The sequence below is a fragment of the Cetorhinus maximus genome, chromosome 6 (genome assembly GCF_964194155.1).
Source record: "Cetorhinus maximus chromosome 6, sCetMax3.hap1.1, whole genome shotgun sequence".
NCBI lineage: Eukaryota > Metazoa > Chordata > Chondrichthyes > Lamniformes > Cetorhinidae > Cetorhinus > Cetorhinus maximus.
The window spans coordinates 106,688,988-106,702,990 of NC_135884.1; positions in this window are offsets into that span (position 1 = coordinate 106,688,988).

Below are 14,003 nucleotides of genomic sequence, written 5' to 3' on the forward strand. Positions count from 1 at the left end.
TTTATACACCACCTTTTGTGACCTCAGAGCGTCCCACAGTGCTTTACAGTGAATGAAGTTGATTTGCCAGTGTTGCCATGTCGGGGAACGTTGCAGCCAAGTTGCTTTCGAATGCCTCAGATAAACAATCAAGATGTGATTGTGGTATTATGGACAGGGTTGGAAAATGCCACACAACTGGTTTGACTACAGTTCATTCTGCCACTCTCCTTCAGTGATTAATTATAAATTGCCAATGCCATTAGCTGTTTACAGCAAAATGTCCATAATAAACTTACATTTACAGTTAAATGTGGAATATAGGTCCAGGAGGTAGGATGTCTTCCAATTAAATGTGACCATCTTAAGTGCATTCAAGCAGTTATCCATTTGCCAAACATGGTCCCAACTTTTTATGCTTTTCATATTTTAAAAACAGCAATACATGTTAGGGTACAATGTGACAATGACAGCGTCAGCAATGAACTACTGAATGCTGAGTGCTGTTGTTTATCCCAGACACCCTCATGAAGTTGCTCTGTAGATGCCTTTATTGCCTAAATATTGCACCCATTGAAAAATATCCCCAGCAAGTCCCCATGTTGTGTATGCAGAGTTTATACTGACCTCCTTTGTTTAACTTGCAAGTCATCTGTTTCATAAATATTGCATTTTCTGAAGTAAATATATTTGCATGCTGTAAAACTGAAAGAGAGCAAGTAACAGCTTGATTTCAGTGACCCCTTTTCTTTGCTTAGCGTGATCAAAGGATTAGTGACAAATGCAGTTGAACATGTCAGCAATCTTTTGGCACTGCTAATTCTCTGAAGTTTCCAAACAGCTTTTATTTGAACTGAATATCGATTGTCAACATTAAACCTACAAAAGTGAAACATCTGTTTTTAACTTATGACTAGCATTGTTTTGAAAAACAAAAGCGCCATAGTTTAAAATCTGACCAAAAAAATGTGAGCAGCAACTTTACTCCATTCAAAGCACAAAAAAATAGCATTACTTAAGATTTGATTAGTGAGCAATTTGTTTGAACACAATCAGATTTAATTTGGAAGAGTAACATTACTGAACATGAAGTAATGTCACTTGGAGAAACAGGTAAAGCTGATTACGGTAATACAAGAATAAATATTGCTAGAATTTGGTACAGACGCAATGCACCAAATGTTCTGTTTCTATGGGCAATATTTAATGGGAGCTGTTAGGCTGGGAAACATGGTGAGTAGGAAGACTTAATTAGGCAGGAGCTAAAATCTTTGTTTCTTGGCATTGGGTTGAGATTGTGAGATAGTCAGCATCGGAACGGCCAAGGTATAACAAGGTGGTGGGAACCTATTTATCATTCATTTGCATACTATGAAAATTCTTTAATTGGGAAGCACACCAAATTAAGTCCTACCTTCAAGATTAAGTCAGCAGTGCATGGGAAACTCATGCCTCCTGTTTCCCGACAGTTTAAAGATGGGCTGCCCTAGGCGATGTTGTTCAACCTTTGGATCTGAGGTGAGGTTTTGTCTTTGTTTAATTCAGTGGGATAGGGAAGCGAGCTGCAGAAGCAGTACAGTCTGGTACTGGTACAAGGCGCTACAAAGAGAAATTTGGGGTGGTGGTATCCTCAAATGGCACATCCGTTGGGCTGGCAGGAGGGCAGTGCTGGTGGTCAGGTCCACATGTAGCAGTACAGCAAGGCACTGGCAGGATTAGGGGCTGAAGGGAGCCAGGCTCCGGCCTTTAGGGCAGGGTGCGTCATTGCAGTGGTCTTATCCTGTGTCACCAAGGGAGGCAGCTGCCTCACACATGGCAGGTCAACAGTCAGGGAAGGGACCTTGAGTTTGAAGCTGGGCAAGTCCAGCTGCAAGATGAGGGCAGGGTGAGGATGGGAGGGTTGAGAGTCAGAGATGGAAGATCAAGAGTCATTGGCCCTGGGTCAAGGGTGATGGTTGGAAGCTCCAGGGTGACTGGGGAAGGAGCAGGGTGATATTGGGAATGTCAAAGGAGATGGGAAGATGCTCGACGGTGACAGCAGGAGGGGTGGAGGTGGACTGGCTTCAGCTGAAGGGTTACAGTGTTAGTGTCTATCAACATATCTGCTTCCAAGCAGCACCTGATCTCAGGCAAGGCAATAGTTTCCAAGCAGCCATTTTGTGACAACAACCTTGTCAAGGCCATGATTGAACGAGCAGCACATCACTTCTCACGCTCGTCAGTGACCTCAGCCAATCTGCTTGACAAGTCAATTATGGGGAGGCCAGCAGATGCTGCATGTCACATCATCTTGAGAATACAAATCATGCCACACACATTCCCATCCAATAAAGACTGACCTCTAACACACCACCTCATTGTTGCCTACACAGGTGAGATGTCCCTCAGACCTCTTCATTCAACAACAACTGCCAAAAATGAAGCATGCCAGTACAATATGTCCTCTGAAGAAGGATGTCCTAACAAATGCACATAATGCACACAATAGTCAACTGAGCAAAGTATATTGTGATACCAGTGTCTCAACACCTGTGCCACCATTGTGCCCTAAATAATTCTGTTTTTTTCCTTTTACCACCACTACGTCTTGGTGCAACCCCAACATCAGCAGCTAATGAGTAGATAGGCTTCTGAGAGCGATGCCTCATTGTGTGCAATGATCTTAACAGCCTCTGGTGGTCTGAGGCCTTGAGGGCCCAGACCTACCAGGAGACTCCTGGACGGGTGCAGAGTCAGCCTCCTCAGCCTTGCCTACTGGGGTCACTGGCAGAGGGCATTTGGAGCAACCGCTCACCCAGGGAGTACCCTGAGAGGACATCCCCAGGGTAGCTGACTGAGGCTTCTCCTTCCTCTCGGTGAGCATACGTTCCTGTATCCTTGAGGAGAAGGGGCACTTTAGAGGGAGGTCCAGCTGCTTCATTCCCCTCTTACCTAGCCACTGCAGCACTGAGACCATAGCCAGACAATGGTATGCAGGTTTTGAATGCGGAGGCTGGCAATTGCCATGGAGAGCCATGTCTACTATATGACCCATTTGTGTGATGGCTCTCCAAGGCAGTGGCCAACCTCTCTATGGAGGAAGCCATGTGGTCACATGCTAGAGCCATGGCAGAAGTCAAGGCTTGGATGGATTCTGCCACCATCCAGGCAAGGTTACAACTCTCGGAAAGCCTCATGAGTACAAGTGCTAGTGGAGGATGGGGGAGAGGCAGATGTTGGTACAAACGCTGGGTGTTCTTCATCTTCCTCAGAGTTGGAGTCATTTGTTAACACTATCGGCTTTGGCCTTCTCAGCTTGTGGTGACGCTTTGCCATGGAGAACAATAAAAAAGACAATAAGGAGCAGCTCAGTCTATCAGGAAACCACAGTTTCACACATGTCTCTAATGTACCAATGTCTCAACACCAGCTTTGAAGCATTCCAACTCTGCTGAGTCCAGCTTCACCGTCTGTACCCAAGCATCCTCATTGTTCTCCAGCTATCTCCAAGACCTCCTGTTCCAAAAGCTCAGCCCCCCTCCTGTCTTGACCCACTCACTGGCTTTGAATGTCTCCTGCATTAGAAATTGAAAAATTGGTGGCATGTCAAGATATGCCTAACTCCCTTGTCCCCCTGCAAACCTACGCCACATACTAGCCACACAGGCTAACATTGCATGATCGCGCACAACTGTCACACTGTCTGCCCCCTTTTGCCATGTGGTACAGATGATGAGACCACACTTCCTAGCCTGGCCTCTTTCCCCACTAGCAAAGTCCCTTGGCTTGATATCCTCATGAGGTGCCCTTTGATGCAACAACAACTTACCCTGGCTGATCAGAGAAGGTTGTTTACCTGTTTGTGGTACTGGATCCAGGGTCTTGAATGGACCCCCAAGGATACTCACCGCCTCTTTGACCTCTGTCCAGGGTGACTTGGTCAAGCGGAGGGTCTCCTATTCCCATCCCTGGAGAAGAGCATCTCAACCTTTTCCCATATGGCCTGGAGCAGTACCAGCAGGGAGGTATCATTAAACCATGGGCCTGCACTTTGTCTGTGGCAAGACATCTCTGTGGATGGGGGTTGGGGGTGGGGTGTTTGGGGGAGGGAAGATGGATGTCCAAAAAGATAACCATGCAGATGAAGGGGGAGGTGGTGGTGATGCGGATCAACTGATGGAGGGTGTCAAGGGGTGGTGGAGGCTGCGAGGCATGTAAAAATTTTCTAGATGGCCTTGCAGGTGGATGAGCACTTCTCCCAATCGCCACCAGTTCTCCCTTCCTGCAGAGACTGAATGCTTACAGAGGAGGGCTTTTCATAGCAGTCTCGGCTTGGAATCGAGTCAGGGTGGACATTTGCCGTCCGCCCCCATTGCAGGATTGCAGATTACATTGTAATTGGGTGCATGAGCGGCAGACAATTGAGTAGAAATGACACCCCACATCTGTTCTGCCGTCGGGAGCCGTGCTCTTCTTATTAAGTCCCGCCCTATGTTTCTATGTTCCTTCTTAATATCTCTGTGCTCCCTTAGGCTTGCAGCATGCAACTCCAATCAACCCTTCCAAAATGGAATAGAAACTTTCTACATCTAGAGAATGAACCATATAGTTTCATAACTCTTTACAAGTGCTTGAATACTCATGAAAAAAGACATTGTCAGTGAAAATTAGTAACCTTTAATAGCTATATTTCACAAACAGATATAAAACTGCAGAACCTGATATTTATACATCATCAAACTCTAAAGATAGATATCGTAAACAACAACAAATATCCTCTGGGAACTGAGAGCATTAATCTGAGTTTGTGCCTCATACGAAGTCCATAAACCTCAATGTAGTACAGTCCTCTGTACTCTACAATAGAACAACCCCTTTGCAGTTATGAACCATTTTTGTTTATAATCTACAATCCATCTACTACTAGGTTTACTGAAGGCAGGACAAGGTGTGTGGAGTCAACATGGTCCCAGGAAGGGTGGTTAGCAATTTAAATATTTTAATGAACCTGGCAGCCCTTGATTTAATCTGATCAGGCAGGAGTCAGCAGGACATTATTTAAATTAAACCCTCCCATTAAATTTGGCAGGGCCTCCACTTCCCCAGTCTCACCGGGTTCCTCCTCTGCTTCCCGGCTCCCCTACACCCTTCCTGCCTCCCCATTAATATTGGGGCCATTGTTTTTTTGAAGTGCTGCGTTTCCTACATTGAGACAGTGATGACATCTTAAAATTACTTCATTGGTTATAAAGCAACTTAGGATGTCCTGAAATTTTGATAAGCGCTACATAAATGCAAGTTCTTTCTTTCCAGAACAAGACTTTAACTCTAAATCTAAGAGAAAAAATAAAGTTGAGTGCTTCAAGACTATGAATAGGAAACTATAAAATAAAACCTTTTGGTTTAGGAAAGAGAAAACACAGACTTCTATTCCAGTCTAAGATGGTACACTTTTGCCAGGATTTTACAGCCCCGTGGCATGTCTGCACCACAGCCCCCCCACCCCCACCCCTGGGTGAAGCAGTGAGCCATTTAAATCTCCATTCAGTTCGGTGGGTACATAATATCCTGCCGGGGCTAGAGGAGCTGTCCAATCCAGGCCCTTGAATACCATCTAGATCTCAAATTTCAACTTGTCATTTTTAAATTATTTTTCAATATAATAAATAAATTAACAAAGTTATATGAATCTTAAATCAGTTCTGTGGAATACATTTTTAAAAATGCTCAGAGTATTCCTTCAGCTCTTTAGGTTTTATAATGATACATTTGGCTTTTATAGAAGCCATTATGGAATATTAATGAAAGTGAAAGAGCTGGCATTTATAGAGTGCTTTATCACATCCTCAGAATGCCCCAAAGCCCTTTACAACCAATGGTGTATCTTTGAAATAGAATCACTATTGTTGTGTATGCAAATACAGGAACTTAATAAGGTATCAAATTAATATTTTTGCTGCTTATGCAAACTAAAATTGTCAATTGCGGTAATTTGTTAAATTGTACCTGTCTGTGCAAACTTTACCATACCTTCATTAATCATTCACTTATTTGGATGGACACTCACGCAGCATATCTGTTATGTTAATGCACTAATTTGCAAACTGTCACTTTCAGCAGGATCAGGTATCAGATATCCTTAACATCTCCTGTTTATCTATAAACAGTGTAAGTGCTCCACAGAATGGTTATCAATTTAATTTACAACAAGGCTGTTCCTTCCTTAATACCCAAGGTACAAATATTTTCAATCCAAGAGGGAGTTTTCAGACTAACGGGTCACTCTCCAAGGCTAGTTCAGGAGAAGTTACTGGCACAAAAATCTCTCTGTGTTGTACAGTTGTTAGGAGCTCCACAAAAGTCATGAATCCAAAACTGCCAGAAGTTATGCTCTGCTTAGCGCATATAGCATCACAGCTGTATTAGCCTTAACTGAGGTTTATTTCTAAAATCAATGTTAAAGTTCAGTGGTGGTAACCATTGTCATGTTCTGCAGCAACAACAACAACTTATATTTATATAGCACCTTTAACATAATGAAATGTCCAAGGCACTTCATAGGAGCATTATAAAATGCAGTATGATGCTGAGCCAATTAAGCAGATATTAGGTCAGATGACCAAAAATTTGGTCAAAAAGGTAGGTTTTAAGGAGGGTCCTAAAGAAAGAAAAGAGGTAAAAAAATAGGTAAAGAAGCAGAGAGACGTAGAGAGGATATTCCAAAGATTGGGGCTGAGGCAACTGAAGGCACAGCCAATAACGGTGGAGCAGTTGTGATTGGGAATGCACAAGAGGCCAGAATTAGAGGAGTGCAGATATCCCACAGGATTGTGGGGCCAGTGGCGATTACAGAGATAGAAAGGAGTGAGGCCATGGAGGGACTTGAAAACAAGGATGAGAATTTTAAAGTCAAGACATTGCTTGACTGGGAGCCAATGTAGGTCAGTGACCACAGGGGTAATAGGCAATTGGGACTTCCTGTAAGTTAAGGCATGGGCAGCAGAGTTTTGGATGGCTTGAGGTTTACTGAGGGTAAAATGTGGGAGATGAGCCAGAAATGCATTGGACTAGACGAGCACAGAGGTACTGAAGGGATTACTAAGGGATCCCATTGGCAGGTGTTTTTGTCAGGTGAACATGTCCTTAAGGTTGACTTCTTCGATCACCTCAACTATAATGAGCCAAAATGGTTTCTTTCAAGCAATAGACTCTCCAAATGTCATGCATCAAAACGCTTTGTCCTGTAATTGTGATACAGTATGTAAAGTTGCTTTTCAAGCCACACTTCATGGGCTGAATTTTTTGTTCGGGGGTTGGGACCCTGTCATCGGTTGAATTTCCATGTCTCGAACCCACATTCCGTCAGTGCCCGACACCCGATTGATGAGCAGGCAATTAGCGGCCATGTTGTGCACTTGTAGTCCAGTTAAGGATGGCGGGTGGGCTCCTCATGCTGAAGGGCCTAAAAAGAGGTTTTCCAGCACTCACAGATCAGCAGCCCCTCTTTAGAAGTGGATGCTGCCAATGGAGGTAGGAGCAAAAGGGCCACCTCAAGATGAAGGTGCCCTCCAAAGAGAGTTTAAAAATGTTTAACATTGAGAAAGATCACAGCTGCCAGGCCATTATTATGGAGGGGCAATCCTAGCACTGAAGGGTCAGCAGCCAGGCAAAGCAGGCTCAGGAGGTTTCCTACTGGGATTAATTGTTGCCCGCTCCACCACACCCCAGTCTGTCACTGGGAAGTCACCACCATCCCTTAGCTGTGTTTTGGCCTCAGTGGGGGGGGGGCTCATATGCTGACTGGAAAACTCAATTCGCTGTGGAGAATGGCGAGAGACTGGCATGCCAGCCAGTGGCAGGAAATTGCGAACCCATCAGCCTCTGGTCCTGTCTCTGTGGCCTTTGAAAAATTTCACCCCATCTCTCAAGACACAGGCCCTACTTCCTCTTCAGATCTTGCGTAGCAGATGATCCTAATCGAGTGCTTTGTGTTTATTTGGCAAGTTGTGCCACTTTTTGTAAGTGTACTTCAGGGCATCACTCTTGGTTTGGTGTCTATAACAGGTTGCTTTTCTTTGTTGTGCTGTGTTTACTTTTTAGGAAGATTTGCCAAATTGTAGACAATCTCCATGGAATAACATAAGGAACATGCTGGCAAAAAGCTGGTCCTTTCTTATAGTAAACCTCAGCAATTTGCATTTCCTGTTTTCTGTTTATCTCCCAGGTGTATTGCTAATCCATGATATTGTGCAATCAGTTCATGTTTGTTTTGTTCATAACATGCCTATGGGGTCCTGATGTAAACCCCTTATTGTGAACTAGACAAGCTACTCTGAGAAAGCTATTAAGTGAATAGATACGACTGTGAAATGTTTCCTAGAGTCTGCACAATTTAGTCCATCTTAGCATAGCAAAGGAAATGAGCCACATGGTCTTAAGTATCTACAGAATCATTATATGCATCTTATTCACCTTATCTTGGATATAAAATAAATCTGTACTCATCTGTATACCTTTCTAGAAAAGCTTAGAGAATAGCAATTTGGTAGTACAGTTCTTAACTGTATTTTTTATGTAATGTAACACGTGTTGGCATCAATTTTGCTAAAGGTGAAGAAACATGAATGAAAATAGCTGTAAATGTTTCTCGTTAGCATCGATACTCACATAACATTGTAGCTGCATCTTAAACAGCAACTCATTACTGATTTACAAGGTAGTGAGAGGAGGGCGGATATTGCAGAGGCACTGACCATAATCTTCTAATTCTCCTAAGATACAGGAGTGGTACCAAAGGACTGGAGGACTGCAAATGTTGCACCTTTGTTCAAGAAGGTGTGTAAGGATACATGCAGCAACTACAGGTCTGTCAGTTCAACCGCACTGGTGGGAAAGCGTATAGAAGCGATAATCCAGGACAAAACTAACAGACATCTGGACATATGTGGATTAATTAAGGAAAGCCAGCACAGATTCATTATGGGCAAATCATATTTGATTAACTTGATTGAGTTTTTTAATGAGATAACAGGGAGGGTTGATAAGGATGATGCAGTTGATGTGTTTTACATGAGCCAGGATTTTGAGTTCGGCGGGCAGGCGTGGTCGGTGGGCCTGGGAGTGGGCAGGAAACAGCCCGCCACCCGCGATCGGTCCCCGACTGCGATTTCACGCTGGCAAACCAATTAAGGCCCGCCGAGCGTGAACGGCGGCTTCCCAATGGTCAGGAAGGGACAGGCGAGGGCGGGGTCCTGTCAGCCGCCGGGTCCAATGGCGACCCGGCGGCCGGTTTAAAACCGGCACAGTCAGGCCCTGGGAGGCTGCCAGCGACGAAAATGCCTTTGGTGTTGTCAGCAGGAGAGTAAAAATTATGGATACTAATGCAGCTGCAGATGCCAGGCGGGAGGGCAGGTCGGGTGGGCACTCGGCCCCCCGGTTTTCTGATGAGTGCCTCACGGCCCCTCCTGGAGGAGGTGGCTGCCAGGAGGGACACCCTTGTCCCCAGGGATGGAAGGATGAAGTCACTGTACCTTACAAAAAGAGCTTGGCAGTAGCCATGATGTGGCACAGTGCACCTGTGTCCAGTGCCACAAGAGGTTTACCGACCTGCTACACTCAGGAAGGGTGAGTACCGTGTTGACATGGATCAGTGTGTTGAAGTGTTAAGGGCTGGCTGTCCCCCAATGGAGCTCAGGGATGTTAGAGCCTGCGTGCCAATTGTCCAATGACACCAGAGCTGGCCAAGGGGGTGAGCCCTGGCTGCTTGGACTGAAGTTTAGAGGGGAGGTGAAAAAGCATGTTAGAGAAGCGAAGAGGGATCATGAGAAAAGACTGGCAGCCAACAAAAAGGGGAATCCCAAAGTCTTCTAGAGGCATACACATAGTAAAAGGGTGGTAAAAGGTGGGGTAGGGCCAATTAGGGGCCCAAAAGGGAATTTACACATGGACAAAGGGGCCATGGCTGAGGTATTAAATGAATACTTGCATCTGTCTTTACCAAGGAGGTAGATGATGCCCAGGCCATGGTGACAGACAAGGAAAAGCAGTCACTAAAAGGGTTCAAAATTGATAAGGTGAAAGTGTTGGACAGACTGTCGGTAGTTAAAGTTGACAAAGCACCGGGATCGGATTAGATGCATCCAAGGATATTGAAGGAAGTGACAGTAGAAATTGCAGGTGGACCGGCCATAATCTTTCAATCTGCCCTAGACTCAGGGGAGATGCCAGAGGACTGGATAATTGCAAATGTTACGCCCTTGTTCAAAAAAGGTGTTAAGGATAAGCCCAGCAATTACAGACCAGTCAGTTTAATTTCAGTGGTGGGCACGATTCTAGAAATAATAATTCGGGATAGAATTAGTATTCACTTGGACAAATATGGGTTGATAAAGAAGAGCCAGCATGGATTTCTGAAGGGGAAATCATGTTTAACTAACTTGCTGGAGTTTTTTGAAGAGGTAACTAAAAAGGTCAATGAGAGTAATGCTGTTGATGTGGTGTACATGGACTTTGAAAAGGCATTTGACACAGTGCCACACAACCGACTTGTGAGAAAAGTTATTGCTCATGGAATAAAAGGGACAGTAGCAACGTGGATACAAAATTGGCTGAAAAATAGGAAGCAGAGAGTAATGGTCATTGGATGTTTTTCGGGCTGGAGGAAGGTTTGTAGTGGAGTTCCCCAGGGGTCGGTATTGGCACCCTTGCTTTTTCTGATATATATTAATGACCTAGATCTTGGTGTGCAGGAGACAATTTCAAAGTTTGTAGATGATACGAAGCTTGGGAGTGTTGTGAACTGTGAGGAGGATGGTGTGGAACTTCAAGAGGGCATAGACAAGTTGGTGGAATGGGCAGATAGGTGGCAAATGAACTTCAATGCGGAGAAGTGTGAGGTGATGCATTTTGGTAGGAAGAACATGGAGAGGCAATATGAAATAAGAGGTGAAATTTTGAAGAGGGTGCAGGAGCAGAAAGGCTTGGGTGTACATGTGCATAGATCATTGAAGTTGGCAGGACTGGTGGAGAGAGCAGTTAATAAAGCATATAGTATCCTGGGCTTAATTAACAGGGGCATCGAGTACAAGAGCAAGGCGGTTATGCTGAATTTATATAAGACACTCGTTAGACCTCAGCTGGAATACTGTGTACAGTTCTGGGCACCATGTTATAGGAAGGATGTGAACACATTGGAGAGAGTGCAGAAAAGGTTTACAAGAATGGTTCCAGGGATGAGAAACTTCAGCTATGAGGATAGATTGGAGAGGTTGGGATTGTTCTCCTTGGAGAGAAGAAGTTTGAGAGGAGATTTGATAGAGATGTTCAAAATCATGAGGGGGCTGGACAGAATAGATAGGGAGAAGCTGTTCCCACTCATAAAAGGATCAAGAACGAGAGGGCATAGATTTAAAGTGACTTGCAAAAGAAGCAAGTGTGATGTGAGAAAAAACTTTTTCACACAACGAGTGGTTCAGGTTTGGAATGCACTGCCTGGAAGTGTGGTGGAGGCCAGTTCAATCGAGGCATTCAGTAAGAAATTAGATGATTATTTGAATAGAAACAATGTGCAAGGTTACGGGGGAAAGGCAGGGCAACGGCACTAGGTCATAATGCTCATTTGGAGAGCCAGTGCAGACATGATGGGCCGAAAGGCCTCCTTCTGTGCCGCTAAGATTTTGTGATTCTGAGTGCATCGCAGCTCGAGGGCCACGACTCAGATGTGCCCTGCCAGGTGCTCCTCAGGTGGGGTTGGCCAGGCTGCAATGGCGCTGCAGGTAGAGAGTGGACTAATCAATGCTTCTCTGTCTTTTCAGGAGAAGACGGCCCACAACAACATTGAAAGGTCACGGACCAGCAGAGGCCCCACTAACCTCCAATCCTAACCAGATATGAGCAGGATGCCTTGGAGCTGGAGAGGCGCCATGCACCTCGGTCAACCAGCCGCGGAGAGGTGGGGTGAGAGTTTCGGATTGTGCAAACATTCTTGTGTAGTCTCATCATTGATGGGAGCCTCAAAATTGGAGTCCCCATTGATCATTGAAAGCCGATGGCACCATGATGCAGATCTCCATGGTCTCACCAGGGTGCCTGGCATGCACAGTGGCAGTGTGATGACTTAAACTAATGACATGTCGTTGTTCTCCTTTAGTTTTGCCACCACGTACCCAGCCACAGGACCCCAAAGACCCACCCCTAACACCGGAGGACCGCCAGGCTTGAGATACACCTGCATCACACCCACTCTCTGAACCAGGCACCAGCACAGATACCAGCACTTCGGTGGGCGTTAGATTGTCTGTTACATTGTTGGTGCACGTTGATGAGGGCACTTGATGCTCACTTGAGGTGCAGGTGGAGGCAGAGAGTGCCCAGGGCAGTCAGAAGACTGCTGGGGACAAGGACAATGCTCAGTCGAAGGCAGATGATGAACCTCTGGAGTCGTCCATTAGGCGGCAGATGCTGGATGTCCAGCCAGATGTGCAGGAGGATCTGGCGGAGATCCATGAAGGTCTGTGTGCCATGATCTCCGTTATGGAGGAGTCCATACGGAGCATGAACACTGCGTTGACCCTCATGGCTGAGTGCAGTACCTCCTCTATTGGGAGAGTGGCGACTCTCATGGAGAGGCAGCTCCAGGAATAGAGTCAGGGTTCCTGTTGTTGCACTCGGAACTGCAAGCCCTCACACATGCACTGACCTCAGCTGGTCAGTGTGGGAGATGGATGAGGCACCCAGTATCCCAGCTAGGTGCCCGTCTATCAATGGTGAGCAGGGAGGTCCAGAGTGACCTCATGTTGGTACACGAGCTGCTTGACGTCTCTGTGGGCTTCTCTCAGGGTGCTCTGGATGATGGCAGCCGTTCCTCCACCCCTCTGCCAGTGACTATGGCATCGGATGTGGCTGCAGCGAATGGGGAGATGCCGGCCATAGAACTGGCTGCTCCCTCCCAGGCGGGGCCATCAAAGGCTCCACTGGCCAGAGGACAACTGCCAAGGCCATCAAGGCCAGTAGGACAGCAAAGTCAGCGGGCTGTCTCCAATGCCGGTAGAGGTGAGGGGGGAGCACCAAGATGTAGCACTCGCAAACAAAAGCTTAAGGCACCATGAATGCAAGAGGGACTGGTCACGGGTGATCTTCTGTTGTGTAATGTTTTATTTATTTTAACTGGTCTGGGGTTGAAGATCAGAGAAGTTTCTGTTAATTTGTTTTGACTGTTAACAGGAGATAAATTTTATTTTGTCGTAATGGCCTGAGTATGCTTCACCTTTTTTATTTTATGTGGTACAGAGTACACCAGTGTATAATGCTGGATGTGGGTAGCTCAAAACTTTATTGCACTGAGTGGACTTTGGGGTCAAAGGAAAGGGTTATTTCAGACATCCGGGATGGAGGCGGCAGCCCTGGAGGGAGGCGGTAGCGCTTATTTGACAGCCTAGCTGATGGGGTGTTCTATCAAGGTGTTCCTGGTGTCCCTGCCTCCCTGGAGGTTACAGAGGTCTGCCTCCATCGCCCTCAGTGTTCTCCTCACCGTGCTCCTCTTCTGACTCACTACTGGATTCATCATCTGTAGCCTGTGGAGCTGCGTTAAAATCCTCTTCCTCCAGTGGGACCCCCCTTGCCAGTGCCAGATTGGGGAGAGCGCAGCATGCAACTACTATCAGTGACACCCACTTTAGGGGGTATTGCAGTGTGCCCCTGAATGGCCCTGGCATCGGAAGCGAGTCTTCGGAAAACCTATGGTCCTCCCTATCACAGTCCATGTGGTGACATGGCTCCTGTTATATCGCTGCTCTGCCTCTGTTCTTGGGTGGTGGAGAGGCGTCATTAGCCACCTTTTCAAGGGATAGCCCTCATCACCCAGCAGCCGTCCAAACAGTTGGCCTGGAGCACTGAAGAGCCTCGGCACCTGGGAGTGTCTCAGGATGTGCGCGTCATGGGAGCTGTTAGGGTACCTTGCACAGACTTGCAGAATATGCATCCTATGATCACACACTATCTGCACATTCATGGAGTGGAAACCCTTCCTGCTAGTGAAGACACCCAGT